General features: G+C 37.5%; 1 long non-coding RNA gene across 2 annotated transcripts in view; it reads left to right on the forward strand.

Annotated features, from left to right (window-relative positions):
- The first annotated feature begins 997 nt into the window (after positions 1-997).
- The window catches only part of LOC137578255 (uncharacterized), a 52,067-nt gene continuing 39,360 nt past the window's right edge, over positions 998-13,704 (forward strand). The window contains exon 1 of one of the 2 annotated variants that reach the window (XR_011032568.1): positions 998-1,031. This is a non-coding gene — a long non-coding RNA (uncharacterized lncRNA). Of the gene's footprint in view, positions 1,032-3,490; positions 4,627-13,704 lie in introns of those variants that run through there. The other variant, XR_011032567.1, reaches the window with a different exon arrangement.

Consider the following 13,704-nt stretch of genomic DNA (forward strand, 5'->3'; position numbering starts at 1 on the left):
TTAGCCAGTCGTCGCCGCCGCCAAACACCCGCCCAACCGCCTGTCCACCACAATATCGAAGCGACAGCACTAACTGCAGCAATTGCAGCGCCGACGCAGCTCTCTCGTTTGGACTCTCTCCCATTTGCTCTCTCTCTCTCTCACTAGCTCTTGCTCTTTTTCTTTGGGGGACTCTTTCTCTTTTGCTCTCATTGATTGGCGTTTTGGGGGGCCACCTTCACCTTCACCACTGAACCAGCTGTTCGGCTTTTACTGCAGTCTACTGCTGCTGCTGCTGCTGCTGCGCTGCTTCTGCTACTGCCACTGCTACTACTAGCTTTGGAGTTATGCCGCTGCCGTTGCTGTCCAATGCACACAGCAGTTCTCGTTGGGCAAGTCCCCATGAAGTTGGCATTCAGTTGAAACGGAACATCCGCCAGCTGCGGTTGCCCAGCGGCCAACCTTATAGGAAAACCAAAACTAGCCAACACCATCAACATCATCAATAGGAGCAGCAACAGCAGTAACAGTAGTTTCGGCATTTCCCAGTTATCCATCATTGGCAACATTCATCGTCATCCATAGACCAGTTGTCGCACAGACGTTCAACTGTAAGGAATGTTGCGCATACGCACTGTGTGTTTTCCCCCTCATTCTAACTAACTATTCTAAGTGACCAAGCACTCAAATCAATGTGATCACCAGCAACAGAAAACCAAAAATTATAAAAAATCGAAACAAATTTACAAATCACAAACACACAAAGAAAACAAAAAAGTGTCAAAATGCTGACTTTTCATATTTCTATATGCTAATCTCGTGTAACGTGAAACGGGCTAATCAATTCGCAGTAAAAACCCCTTACAAATGTATATACCAAAAAATATATATACTTATGTACCTATATACAAAACATTTTTTACGCCGCGTCGCAAAATATAAACATTTACATACATATATTGTATATTGAGAGAAGTCAAAAATATGGAAAAATGCCAACACATTGGAAATTCCTTAAGTTATGCAATAAAATTTGCTTCATAAAACGACAGGTGAGTGCCACAGTGAAAGAGAGACAAAGATAAGAGTGAATTTTATATTACATACTATATCAAAACTGCGTTAAAGATAACAATGGGAAAAGGGGTAAGGTGAGGGTGCGGTAGGCAAATAACTAGTTTTAAGATTTAAAATACATATCTCGAAATGAAGGCGTCAAAACTTTAATTAAAATGTTATTATTAAGATAAATTTCTTAGCCATTTATTAACTGAAAAGTGGTTAGAATAAATGTTAAGTATGTTTGACCCAAATTTTAAGCTCTTCATTTAAAATTAGCTTAAATTTTTGCAACTTCTAAGTATCAGTCCATAATGTCCATGCTAGAATAGTTCAACTTAGCAAACGCAGCATACAATTTGAAATTTTCAGCTTTGGGCAATTGACCCAACTACTTTGTGGGGTAAATCCAGGCCTGGACTTTAACATTAAAGTTCCGAAAACCTTTCACAAGTGATTTCTATGCCACAGAGTGCTTTAATCAGCATTAATACATTGTGCAAAATTTTCACCTAATCACCGCTCTCAATGAACAGAGAAAACAAGTCAACTCATCTCAACTCATCTATCTTTCATCTAGGGGTTTCTAGGTTTCTTTCTAGTCATTTACTTCACTCACTCAGTTCTCATTCTCTCGTATATTTTTATGCAAATTCTGGTCAATAACACATTGAGGCCTTTTTTCCCCCTTTTTTTTGGCAAATCATGGCTGACAGTTTTTCACTCCAACTGTTTTGGACCCCATGATAAATGCTGTTAAATGGTCAATGAATTGGCTCTTTTCTATTGAAAACGCTTTTTACACGTGAGTCGTATCTTATCATTTCGATGGTTTGGGGTTGCGAAGAGAATCGTTTCTCAGTTTCTTATCATCAATGACAACAATTTCATTTGGCGCGCATTTTCTAGTGACTAGTGATAAGTAAATTAGCCTATAATTGAGAGAGAAATACCATAAAAAAAACCCACAAAAAAAAAAAGAAACAGATAATATCTCAGATCAGCTCTACCTTGATAATGGTGGGAGGAGTAGAACTTCTAAGAGCTTTAGCCGACTCCAAAACTTCTTTCTTGCCAGAGGCGGTTCTCACATTTGTTATGGGCTCCAAAAAACGATAGCAAGAGAAAAGACAAAAAGGAGGGGGAGGGAGTAAGGTAGAATCATAATAAAGAAAAGTGGCCGCAAAAGTGCTTAACGAAAGGCAGGAAAAAAAAAAACGCAGAAAAATGGAAATAGATGAGTGCCAACTACATGCATAAGTTTGGTTAGAGGTGGACCGGGAAGAGGGAAAGGGGTACAGGTGGCAGAAAAGAACCGAAAAAGCATAATATATATAAGAAAGAAAGTTAGAGAGAGAAAGAAAAAGAATTTCTACTTATAACGAGTTTTTATTACAAACGCGCCAGGCCCAAAAAAAAAAAAAAAGTAAAAAACAGCCCAAAATGTAGTAAAAATAAGTAAAAAGTGGCCAACTGAATTCCATGTGAGGTGCGCACTAGCGCGGGTCGGGGAAGGAGCTGTTGTCGGTGAGGGGTAGGTAGAGAGGGGGAGCGAGAGAAGGGTTGCACATAAAAAGTAACAGCATTTTTGCCTAGACAACGAACCCAAAGAGGGAAGAGGGGACGGTGCTAGAGAGTGGGGTAAAAGATGAAGACCAAGACTGCGAAAGCATGAAGCAACATTATTCAAAAGAAAGCCAAGTTAAGGCATGCCGAGCACACACACAGACACACATACAGTGAAACATACATTTAGAGCGACAGATACCAGGCGGAATAATGCAGCAGTAAGAGCATCAGAGCGACGGAGAGAGGCAGACAGAGAGAAAAGAGTAAAGTAAGTGAGTAAATGGTAAGTGGGGGGGTGGAGGGAGTTGGGAGTTGGAAGTTACAACCACACAATGCCAGATCGTTGAATTGGGGGTTAGATGGGGGGTAGAGAGCCAAGGCATTAAACATCATCAGTGCCAGCAGAGCTCAGGCTGAGCAGAAGCAGAGCAGAGTTGCCTGTTGGCAGCGATGCCAGCAGAGGCAGCGACAGCATGCCGACATTCTTTCATTCGTACAACGACCTCGACTTTGATTTGCAGTTTTTAGCGAAGCGTAGAATTTCGTTGGCAGCATTCGAAATGAAGAGAAAACTTGTTTGTTTCCCCCCAACCCCACACACAGCAAAAAACAGCCATCGAAGAGACAAACGGCCTCTAGACGACCTACACGCCTGAGCAATAACCTGCCCAAGAGAAAAGGAGAGAGCAACGAAGAGACATAGAGAGAAAGAGAGAGAGCCAACATTGTGGAGCAGCGAGAGCGCCAGCCCCCCACTTTGACAAACGACGCCAGCGCTGCGCTGCTGCTGCTGCTGCCGACCATAGCCGAACCAATGTACTCCAGAAACACGAAGATTGCAATCGTTTATCTCTAGCTTTTGCTTTGGCAAACAAAAAAAAACTTCATTCATTCGTTCAACGCGTCTCGCCTGTGCCGGTTCTCGTCTCCAGAGCTCACTTCTTTCTAACTCAGTTATACTCACACACTCTCTCTACAAAACACACACACACACACGGAGACACAGACACAAACAACCACAATCTCTCACAGTGCAAAATGTTAAACAAAGACAAGACAACAAAAAAAATAAAAAAAATAAAATAAATTCAAAAAAAAAAAAACAGTAAAAGTGCAAAAAGCAACAACGCAAAAAAATGTGTACAAAAAATATACAAAGTGAACATTCAGTCGAAATAAAAGTAAAACCCAAAAGAAAAATTCAAGCGAGACACAACTTGTCAGTCAATTTCACACACACAGATACAAACAGTTACACAGATACAATTACAGTTACAAAGTGCCGGCCCAGACAACGCACCCAATCCATGGGGTGGAGAGGGAAAGGCGGCGATGGCGACGGCGGCGTCGAGTGAGTCTACAGTTATCAGAAATGCCAACGCCAGACAACGGACATAGAGGGGCACAGTCTGAGGAGGTGGACGTCTCCGTCTCTCCCTCTTTTTCTCTATCTCTGTCTGTGTATTTATATTTCATATATGCAATATATGGCAAAAAGCAAACCGGATGTTGTCTTGCACCAAGTCCGACTCAGATGAATCTCAGCCAAAGCAGCAGCAGCACCAGCAGCAGCACCAGCAGCAGCACCAGCAGCAGCACCAGCAGCAGCCATCTTTGACACATCTCAACTACTCATACAATGTATCTCCATCTTGCGAGATTCGCCATGTCTCAGTCTCTGCTTCTTCTTCTTCTTCTTTCGGCGCTAGACACGGCGACTCTGGCCTAACTCAGAAAGATAAAACAAAACGAAAAGAAGAGCCAATACTTCTCTCTATCTCCTACTTTTGCTCTGCGACTGGTTTCGTCAAAAAAAAAAAAAAAATGAATTTTTATGGCTTAAATTTAACAACAACAAGAAACAAATGCCAAAAAGAAAAAAACCATAAAAAAACAAGCGTAAAAATTTTCGAAATAATTGTGAATGGAATGAGAAAACGAGAGAGAGAGAGAGAGAGAGAGTGAGAGAAAGAGATCCGACAGAAATGAGCTCAAATAATGATCGAACAAGAATTCTTGGTAAGCATTAAGTAAAATTCTCCCGAATATATACCATATAGACAAAATTTAGATCAGTTAACAATTAGATCATAAGATTTTCTACACGACAAGTCCTTAATATTGAAATATTATATAATAAATTGATGCATACTAAAATATCTGGACAAAATATATTTCATATTTTCAAACATATCTCATGAAAATTAATTTTTGGATTTATCCTTATTTTGATCGAACAATTTTAAAGTATTTTCCAAACAAACATATTGGTAATAACTAAGACTAAATTAAACTGTATTTAAAATGACAATTTCGAAAATTGAAAATAAAGTCTAAATTTTTATTTGCTTATCAAATAAATGTCACATTTTATGACTCAATAAATTATATGACAATTGCTCAAGATTGCATGGATCTTCGAGTGTTAAAATCTAAACCATATTAATAACTTAATATGTTTATTTTATGGTTTGAGACTAAGACTTTAAATTATGAATGAAATATAATGTCGAAGTGGTTTTTAAACCCTAATTCCCAATTTAAATTATAAATTATTTCAAACAAGATTTTCATTTCTCTATGAAATCAGCCATGATATAAGCTTTTCTAGGGCCACTTTTAATTAACAAGTTAATGGAAAAAAATTATAAATATATTAACCTTAATCATTAGCTTTAAAAAGTGAATCAAATTCTTAATTTCAACCATTTATAATCTTATTATAAACAAGAAGTTAATGAAAGTTCTTGGGAAAAAAATGTGTTTCTATATAAAATCATCATATTTTCTTAAATGCACCATAAAAGAATGGTAATGGAAACAATTAACTCTAGTTTATTAACTCTAAATCTAACTCTAACTGGGTAAGTTGCATTTCGTTCTTTTAATTTTTCTCTATTTTTTAACGCAAATGTTAAACATTTTCACGACAACTAGTTGTAGTTGCATGTTCATAGACATATACATACATATATCTATATGTATTTATATAGGACCCGCATGTGTGAACTATTCCCTCCCACGAGGCCTAACTGAGAAATCCTAGTACGACCAGGTCCCAAAACCCCTCTCAACTACCCCCAAATGATGGTAAAGAGCGTGCTAATGAAACATTTAATTAAAGCATTAAAAGCGTCGAAAACTGACGTCGATGGGAGCAATAATTAAACTGTATGTAAAGCGTTATTCGGTGTTCGTTGTCAAGCACCTGAATGACACTAACGAGTTAGCGAAAAAAAAAAAAAACTGACGACCTAACCACCCCCAAACCCCATCTTTCTCTTCCTGGCCTTCGGAGTGGAAAAAAAACTCCCAACTGCTGCCATGGCTAATGCCGTCGACAATTGTAGTAAAAGTTTATCGCCCGCATTAAAAAACCATGGATTAAAATTCTACTTCAAATAAAAAGCCGAACCATACGAGTCCACGAAATGGAGAGTAAGGCTATAGAGGGGGAGTATAAAATTTCCCATTTCCTTCTTCTTTCTTTCTTTCTTTTTTTTTTTTTGCTCGCCCACATTTTCTTTCATTTCCTTCGTTCTTTTTGGCATTTTTTTTTGCGTTTTTTTTATTCGTTTTTCGTTTGTAATAAAGATAAGAGTTTTAGCTACCGCTACCTGCATTGCCTATGGCCTTATTACATCCCATACCACCCAGTGACACCCACTTACCCTACTACTCCCCCCTGCTAGAGCCTCTTTTCCAACAGTTTGCTAACAAATGTTGTCCACTAATTGCAGGCGCCAAAACATTTTCGGGTGTAAAAATTAAGCGATGTAAATTTTTCTTTCCATTCTTTTTTTTCCGGATTGCAGTTGCTAGAGTAGGCGTGGCATGAATAAAAAAAAACCTAGTCAGACAGTGTAAGAGAGAAAGGCATAGAGGAGAGAGAAAGAGAGAGAGAGACATGCAGACAATTTCATATAAAATGCATGAGCATGAAACCAATTCAATAGCCAAAAAAGGAGGAGAAGGGCCCAAAAAGAAGGTGGTTGTTAGGTTGGAGAGAGGGAAGGTGATGGTTGTTAACTGCCTGTCGAGTAACTGCCTTGTACTTGTCCTAGTTGTTCGGCAGGCAACTCTGAAGCAAAGATAAAACCAAATTACATACAAGGACAGAAAATGACAGCAGAGGGGGAGAGTGACAGAGAAAGAGTGTAAAGAGATGAGAAGGAGACTTTTGGATACAAGAATTTGAAACAGACAAAATTTGCAAAAAAAAAAAAAGGAAATTTAAAAAAGAGACACATAGAGAGACAACAAGGGAGAAGTAAGAGAAAGGTGGGGGAGATCACCGAATCAAGAATCAAATAGAAGCGACAAAGTTTTTGAATTAATTTATTGATACAACGATAAGGAAAGGAGACAGGAGAAGGAGGAGGTAACAGAAGTTCTAGGTTAGTGTGGGAGATAAACGTTTTATAGCAGGGCCATCATCAATGATGACCATCATCTTCATCTTCATCATCATCATCATCATCATCATCGTCGTCGTCGTCATGATGATGGAGGCAGAATAGGAGCGAGTGGGAGGGTCTGGGACAGTCTCGATTTAATCAAATGTATTGCACAAAAAGTTCGCCAAAGTTAAAAAGAAATGAAAAAAGCAAGAACATAAAATGATTTGTAATGTGATGAGATACAGATACACATAGCAAGATAATAGTCCATAGAGTGTATGTGTTGTCTGTGTGTGGCTGTGTGTGGTGGGTCAGTGTTGTGTGAGTCATTTTCGGTGCATAGTCTGGCTCATATTGCTCATACGCAACGTTGTCGTCAGCTGTCAAATAATACAGAAGAAACCCAAAAAACAAAATAAATGCTGTATTTACTTAGGCAAAGCGAACCATTTTTTTTTCTTTTTCTGCTGCCACTTCTTTCTTATTCTTGTCTTGGTTTTTGTTTTTTGTTCTTTTGTATTGTATCTGATTAAAAGCGTATAAAAATAAGCCGAAATAAAGAACAAAGACAAACAACTGTGGAAAGCTGCCGAGAAGTGAAAAAGTAAAGCGCAAGCATTGAAGCAAACGACTTTAAGTTACCCTGTAAGAAAATTAACTTAGTGAAAGTAATTTGAGGGCTAGTTTTTAATTGGTAACTGAAAATTTCAAACAACTTTTACAAAAAAGTTTGCTTTATGAAGCCTAATAACTATTTACCTTAAAATAATAAGATTGTGAAGCATATTTTGTCCACTTTGTTCTTTTTATTAGGCACTCGAGCGCCTCTAGCGTTCATTAGTTGCTTGAAGCTTGCATCTTTACCTTTTCGATGCGATCTAGGCCAAGTTTTATCGATAAATTATTAAATTTTGCAGAGAGACATAACTTCCAGTTTAGATAAAGTTTTGCTTATTTTGAGCGTTTCAAAAATCGATATAGGAAAAAATATATCCTTTGCCAAGCAATGTTTATATCTAGGCTTAGTTAAATTAGAGTATACCCTGTTTACCTTTTGGTTTATAGGGTGCCCCCTTCTGAAGAAAAAAACGAACAAAAAATATTCAACATGCGACGCACCTACACAAATATATATACATATAGATGAGCTTGAGGTTCTTCTTTCACCGTCCCCTCACTACCACCCTCTATTGCCCTCCTCCGGCACTCTCTTATTTTTTGACTAAACAAAATTATGCACATAAAAAGCATCTTTAACAACACCTAGCACCGCTCCCGGTACCGGGCTGGCATCTAACCACCTATACATACATATATGTATATAGACTTGCCCACCTACTACTCCCCCTCCCTGCCTTTCTCCTACACAACACCGTCTCCCATTCTTCTTGTGACTGTCATGATACTTGTTCAATAACCGATAACATTTCGCTTCGTTTGTTTCTCTGTTCTTCTTTTCCATTTAGTGTATATTTTTGTTGGTTTTTTTTTTATTTTGCTGACTTTGACTTTTGTATTTATATTCGTAGTTTGCTGATACGTTGCTTCAAAACAACAACAACAATACAAAAAAAAAGAGACACAACAACAACAATAACAACATGAAATAAATGCAAATTTTATTTCGCCATTTTTTTTGTGTATTTCATTCTTTACATTTTGCTTCTATTTGTTTAAAAAACAAGGAGGCAAAAACAGTAGAAAAATGCGCTGCTTTACTCGATTTATTTATTGTGCCATTCATGGTTTCATTTCTCCAACTACTTTCCCCCTGCACCTCTTCCCGCTCTCTCTATATATGTGTGTGCTTGTGTGTGTAATGGCTTCTACATATATTTATGGCTAACAAAGTCCTTCGTACCCGATGCCACGGCTGCAATTTATTGCCCTGACCAGAATTCGAATTCCGTTGCCTTTTGGGCTAATAAAATATTGAAATATACATATATATATATACATATAGTATATATAAAAATCGTAAAATATATATATTTGGAACAATTTGTATGATTTTTTACTTTCAGCTACCAATTTAGTTAGTTTTTTCCTTTTTTTTTTTTTTTGCAGTTTTTCAATAACAAAATCCATGCATAGATATGATGAGGTTTTTGTTTTTGTTTTTTCTTCTATTCCACAATTTATTATTTGTTGTTGCAAAAATATTTGACTAACGAGCGAGCATTTTGTATGAATGATTGAAAAATATGTGTACAAATATTTGATACTTTTAAATTGTTCATCAACTTTATTTAACATTTTTTCGAAAGTCAATTGCTTAGAAATAATTTGAGGGACTTTATTTACATTCCCTTTTTATTTAAAATGTTCTGTTTGGTAATTTATAATAAATTATAAGTTTTTCAATCGAATTGGCATAGGAATTTCTGTTGAAGTGACATTAAAAATATACTTATTTTGAAAATGTCAGATTGGTCAATATACACATATGTATCTTTGTATCAATCGCCTGAGGTCAGTTCTTAAAACTAATTTCGTATTCCACATCGCTAAATCCAATTGTAAAGCCATAAAAAGAAATATAAAGATAAATAACACAGAATGCGTAAAAATGTTTTTGTTGTTGTTGGTTATTTTCATGCGTGTTACGTCAACAGCTAATATTGAGTACAAACATATATGTATGTATGTACATATATAATATATACACAGATGTTTCGATTTTTTTTTCTCTTTTTGGTTTTTTTGCATATTGCGAATTGCCCAAAAATTGCCATAAACAAAAAAGAGCAACAAAGATGACTAGAAAAGAGAGAGAGACAGAGCGAGAGAGAGAGATAGTCAAAATATAAACAGAAATAAGAATTGTGAAGATAAACGCATGACAGGAACAATCAACAACCAGCCACCAGCAGCAGCAACATCAAGAGCAACAGCAACAATCAGCTACAGCAGCAACAGCTTGTCATCGTTGTCAACTCGCTGTGTGTAGGTGTGGGTGTGGGTGTATAGAAGGAGGAGGCGGTGTGTGTGAAGTTTTTTTTTTTTTTAATATGCAAGATTATGGAGCATAACGACAACACCTGTCGCTGATTGTTGTCAAGACTGATAAGAGCAAGCTGTTGCTGCTGTTGCTAGTTGCTCATGACTCTTGCTTCTGCCATTTAATGTGCTCACATAAATTTGAACCCTTAGAAAGGAGCATGAGGAGAGTAAAGCAAGTAGAAGGAGGAGGTCAAATCAAAAACGCGTTTTATGGTTTACTGGCCACTACTAGCAGAAGCGAAGAACAAAGGCGGCGTCATGACAAAGGATGAAGACACAGAAAGAGAAGAAATTTTCGGAAAATTTATTGCATTTACAAGCATATTACAAACGCTTCGTTTTTCAATGCTGAAGCTGCTGCTGGTGCTGCTGCTGCTGTTGCCTTGGCTCGCTCACGTTCTGATGCTGCTCACTCACAAAACTCACAATTCCCACTAGCCACATAAAAGCGCGTCATGTCCGCGCTCCCCACACAAGCTCCCGTCAACCCACTTTTCTGCCACAATTCGTGGCATGCCTTGTGGTCCCTGCCAAATTGATGTAGACTCTGTGGCGCCAGAGAGACCAAAAAAGTACCAGATGTGGAGATGGGGTAGCCAGTCAAGATTGATGGTCCGTTGAATTGCTGGAGTGCTCGATGGAGCTCGCTGGGGCCTGTGAGTTTCAGCTTCTGTCTCCACAATATGAATTACTCATAGCTCATTTTTGTTGCAATTTATTGTCATTGTTGGCTGGTTGCATTCTTTATGTGGCAATGGGTAACTTTTTCTCACAAGATTTTTCATGTCATCGTCGTGGACATGGCATATTTCACATTTTTAGTTAAAAATACCCAAAAGCAGGCTTTCCCAAAAAAAAAAAAGTAAAAAAGAATTTCGTGGAGAGAGAATGAAGGAGAAAAAGTAGTGAACGGCAATTACAACTAATGTGGCAACTGCGTGTCGTTGTTGCTGTTGATAAAGCTGACATCATTAGGTAGGCAACAAACACACACACTCGCATGCACACACAATCACATATGTGTGTTTGTGTGTGTGTATTGCCTTGTTCTTGTTCTACTTCCGTTTTGGACCAGGCTTAATTTCCTGCCAGCAACATGGCGTATGTGTAATCAAGTGAATTGCCAGCCATGTGTTTGTATCCCTCCCTTCCCCGTCCCCATAGAACAGTCCAAACTCCCCACTCCTCACGCTTTAATCACTGAAACTGCCATTTTTCATCAAAGTAATTACGAGACGCTGGGCAAAAACACGCAGGCCGAGCCTAACTCTCCCCCCCAAAGTCCGACTTAGCCCACTTAATCCACACCCAACAAACATCTCTCGTTTCCATTTACTTTATTTGTTGTTGTTTGGGGGTCAGTCTGGCAATTGAATCATTTGATATGCATTAAAATTTTATGCCTTATTTTTATTTTTGTTAGCCTTAAATTTACCCTTAAACGCACGAAGGGGGCAGGACGACTTTCCCCTATTTAGCATGATTGGGCATATAATTTTTCATTGCCTACTTTTCAGAGCGCGGCAGCAATTGAAATGAATTTTGAATTTATGCAATAATAGCAACAGCTGGGCTCAAAAAATAAAAAAAAATTTGGTAGATCTAAGAGAAAATTTCAGCTACAGCTTTTGTTTGTGTGTTTGGTGGGGGGAAAAATCCTTTTTACGCCCGCTGTGCAAAAATATTAACGAGCCAAAGTTCCGATTTTGTGTTGCCAAACATCAAAAGAGGAAAGCAACCAAACTGATTGCCAAAAACAAAAAAACAAAACAGCACCAACAACATCAACAGCCAGAGACTTTGGGAGAAGCATAGCAAGAAATCCTTGGCAAAAACTGTGCCAAGCTCCTTTCTCTCTCTCGCTCTCTTCCACTCATTCTCTCATAGGTAAAGGTGAGAGAATAGAGTGGGGTATAGGCAGACATAGAAGGGTTTTTGCAGTTTTTGGCAATCTATTTTACCTGCCTCTCAACCTTCTGAGTCTACAAATGCTGCTTCTGCTTTGTTTTCCTGCCAATTGGCGTAGGCTGCTGTTTCTGCTGCTTCAATTGTTGTTCCTGTTTGCAACGAACCAAACGAAAACCAAACCAAACCCAAGCAACCTGGGCTAACTGCCAAAAAATACAAGGATTTTTGAGGATCTCTGTCTCCCTCCCTCTCTCGCTTTCTGCCGAGTTGTCATAATTTTCAAGTGACCCAACAGCAAAAGCAGCCAGCCAAAAGCAGCATGTGGTCACAAACATGTAGAAAGAAAAGGATATTCAATGGGCCACGCCCACAATGAGGTTCCCTTATGATTTATAGTTCAAACTACAAGCATAAATAATTTTTTGTTATTATCAAACTTGCGCCTTCTACTCCACTTTCTTCATCTTTTTTTGAAAGTTACCTGGGCAATAAGTACACAAGAATTTTAATTCTCTATCATCATCTCCTGCTCAAATAACCGCCTGAAAGTTCAAAGTACATTTTATTTATGTATATTTCTTGGCCCGCAGCACTTAAATTAATTAATCTAACAAACCAGAAATTATTTTTGTTACGCCTCAAGTTAAAAGTAAATACACAAAGATGGATAATTACATTTGAATAGATTTCATTTTATTTTCATTATCATAATTAACAAGTCCTAGAATAAAAGACTAATAAGCTCTTACCAACATTTCGAATTGACCAAGTTGTTCTTAATCGCCCAAAGGTTGAGACTAAAGGATAATTTTTCCCGGTAGTAATGTAGCCATTTGATTTCTAGGTGTTATCGATTTGCTAGGAAAACGTGTCCATGGGAAACTTTAAGTTGTCCAGTGAAATAATTGGAAATTGCATTAATAAATTTATTTGACTATGACCACATTGACCAAGTTAGACATACATACAATTGTTTCCCATGAGGTTAAAAAGAAGCAATTATTCGAAAAAAGAGTTAGAGAGAGGGTTTCAGATTACATATTTTAAATGTATTTAACTAAGGTTTAATAAACAACTGATTAGACAACGACTTTTACGTTACTATCTAACTCTTTTATGGATAATAATGTTATCACTATCTTTTTTTTATTGTGTACCATTTTTTAGAGTGTGATAACTATGTATGTCTACGAAGGTCCTACACACATTTGCTTGCGTAATAAAAGCAGCATAATCATACATACATCCTTTTTGCTTACGTAACCTGTTTAAGTTAAGCAGCTGTTATGTGAGGGATTACGTCAAACGCTGTGACATCCTAAGAGTTCTATCAATCAAATTATAGTGAGACAGAGAGAGAGAGAGAGTGTTGAATACCCATAAAGCATACAAATATGCATCAGTAGAGAAAGCTTAAATAATCTTCATAGAACAAATTTTGTCTGATCTTAGGAAAGTTTAATAAAGAGCTTAATATTTGTGTCACATCTTAAACTAAGCAAGTGCTAAATCCTTTTATTTTTAGCAATTTGCAACTAGTTTTTCTTCTTTAAACGTTGTCTATGATATCTGCAAGGTTTCTATTACATTTGAAAAACTTTTAAGTTCATTTCATTTAAATCGAATATAATTTTTGACAGGATTTTTAGTTTTTGTATAGCAGCATCAAGCAGCGTCCCAACTTCCAGCTGTCACCTCTTTTGAAATGCAACCAACTGAGAAAGAAAACCAAACTCTCACACACATACAGTCACCCACAAATATATGTATATGGACAGCATTTTGC

The sequence above is a fragment of the Drosophila tropicalis genome, unplaced genomic scaffold, assembly GCF_018151085.1.
Source record: "Drosophila tropicalis isolate 14030-0801.00 unplaced genomic scaffold, ASM1815108v1 contig_593, whole genome shotgun sequence".
NCBI classification, from domain to species: Eukaryota; Metazoa; Arthropoda; class Insecta; order Diptera; family Drosophilidae; genus Drosophila; species Drosophila tropicalis.